Source organism: Cynara cardunculus, assembly GCF_001531365.2.
Source record: "Cynara cardunculus var. scolymus isolate 2C chromosome LG 11, CcrdV1, whole genome shotgun sequence".
In the NCBI taxonomy this organism is placed as follows: domain Eukaryota; kingdom Viridiplantae; phylum Streptophyta; class Magnoliopsida; order Asterales; family Asteraceae; genus Cynara; species Cynara cardunculus.
In genome coordinates, this window is record NC_037538.1 from 3461210 (window position 1) to 3464147 (window position 2938).

Below are 2938 nucleotides of genomic sequence, written 5' to 3' on the forward strand. Positions count from 1 at the left end.
TAATATAACATTTTATAAAATAATAATTAAATATTATGTTAGAACTCAATGATTATCCTAATTATATTTTAGATTTTTTATATTTAAAATGAAATGTTTATCATGTATTTGATTGTGTTTATCTGCAGTTAGTTACACGAATTCAGATATGGGATGAAATCGGATAGAGATGAACGAGTTTAAAAGTTTTAGCCAAATGTTTTATAAGATAGTATAGATAACCGTTAATTAGTCATTTTTGGCCCTTTTTTGTATTTTTTGGTTTCTAAACACTATAAATATGTAGCACGGTTGAGAGGTTTATATACCGAGTTCTCAATTTGTAAAAAACACAAAAAAATGTTCACAATTCTCGTAATAAAGCATAATTTTAAAATGTATTTAAGTGACTCGTACGACAAATTTAATAATATAATACAAATATTTATATCATTAAAAAATTACAAAAATATTTTTTTAAGGGTGAGACCGGTTGGGACAGAAACCGGGACCGAAGGCCCATAATCGGTTATAAACTAGCATGACCGGTCTTCATCTATTCGACCGAGACCGGGATCAGTTACGCCAGGACCAGTTATAGCCGGTTATAAGAAAAAATCTTGGAACCGGTTGGGACCGACCCGACTTAGGACCGATTTTTAGCCATGAGTGGTTATTACTACGTTATCATATATACCTCATAATGGGCCTTTGCAACTGGCTTGTGGGTTATTGCTACGTAATACGTATTACATACCTTGTGATGGACCTTGAAACTTGGGTCGGTCAAGAAAAGACAAATATACATATAAAAATTATTATATAATAGATTTAGAATTATACAAAACCAATCTGTTTTCATGAAATGTACCAGATTATTTTTTTACGTTTGAAACTTCACAATAAAATATTATGAAGGCTTTTCATATTGTTTTTCTTGTGAAGGTTCAGATTTTTTTTTACTTTCATAATGTTCCGTTATTAAGTTTTAAGTGTAAAAATATGGTCTCTTGGATCTCATAAAAACAGACTGTTCTCACATGAACTCAACCCACTATATAATATCCTTTAAAAAAAAAACTACTATATAATATATTAACACGTAATGTAAATTTTAGAATCTTTAGCTAATCTTGATCAAGCATTTATATCTTTTAATATATGTTTTTAAATATAGATTTTAAACCATAAGGGTGGTGTTTGATTGTTTTGAGCTTGACTCCAAAGATCAAAAATATCAGAAGGTCCCAGGTTCAAATCCAAGAAGGAATAAAAATCTCTTTGTGGCCACGGAGGTTCACATGCGGTGACTACGGGCTATCTGCAAAACATGTTGTTGCCCTGAGATTAGTCGGCTCGCATAGCGGGTTGGATATCCAGGTTAATAAAAAAAACAGAGATTTTAATTATTTTTTGTTAGCTTTTTATTTTAACATTTTTTTTCAAAATTTCTCTGAAATGGAAAAAGAAAAGAGATGTTGAAAATCTTCGAATTTCAAGAACCCTTCAAAAACTATTATTTAGAGCATTTTTAACAGATTATTCAAAATGAAAATTTGGGATTTTTGCATATTTATTGCTCTAACAAATTTTTGAAAACTTTTCTCCAAAACGGGAAAAAGTAGAAGATGGAATATAAAATTCTTCTAATTTGGAGAAATTCTCAAAAATGATTATCAAGAGATAGAAATATTTTTTTAATATAATCCCATCAATAAGAAATTTTGAAATTAAATTTATAGAGATAAAAATAATATTTTATTAAATAAATGAAATATTTCAATATTATGCTTTATATTATAATTTTTAAAAGTTTTATGTTTGAATTCTTGTAACTAACTGTAAATAAACATAATCAAATTGATGATAAATATCTCATTTAAATATAAGAAATCTAAAATATAATTAGGATAATTATTGAGTTCTAACAAAATACTTAATTATTATTTTTATAAAAAAATTATATTATTAAATCAAATAAAAAAATGAATTAAATAAATTTTCTATAAAAAAGAGAAATTTTAAATAGTTAGTTTGATACCAATATCAATATGAAACCATTTTCGTATTTATGATATATATCTTCGTATTTATATTTTATTCAAAAATAAAACCATTTTTATTTTCTCAAAACCATATAAAACCGTATTATAACATTAATTAAGACAAAAAAAATATTAAAATTGAGATATATCTCACTGCATTGTATGGGTACTTTTAGACAATTTATTGAAATACTCTAATAATTGTTTTAAATCATAATAAAACCGATAATATTGAGTACATAAAAGTGTGCATTTATGTGCGGTACAGAATTATGGAAGCAATTATCTTGAGAGAATATAAATGGATTTATAATTTCATGTTTGTTTTTCATGAAAAACACCAATTCAAGAAAATAGTTAATAAGAGGAAGTTAGGATCATGTGAGACAAACTTGTTTTTTTAAGACACGTGAGATACGATTTTTACATTTGAAACTTTACAACAAAACACTGTGAATGTAACCTTCATAGTGTTTTTGTTGTAAAGACTTGGCTTCTTTTTACCTTCACAACATTTTGTTGTGGAGTTTCAAGTATAAAAATCGTGTCTCATGAAAACAATATTGTTTCACGTGAACCCAACCCTAACAAGAGCATCTGTCAAACTTTTCAAGCAAATAAAATTAGGGGTAATAATTTTGTATCAGAATAAACCAATCAACATTTATATCAATCATATTATTTAAACTGATATTAATTACAATCGGTTAGTAGTACCGTATCGAGTATCAAAACTTGGTTGGTACAAAGTATTGGAAATTGCATACCATGCTACCAACTTATTTAAATATTTATTAGTTTTTAAATTTTGTATGTATTAAATATTAAACTTTGTAACATTAATTATTTTGTTTGAACATTTTACTGTTTGCAAGTTTATTCCTTCAATTAGAAACCCTTAAACATCACTGAAA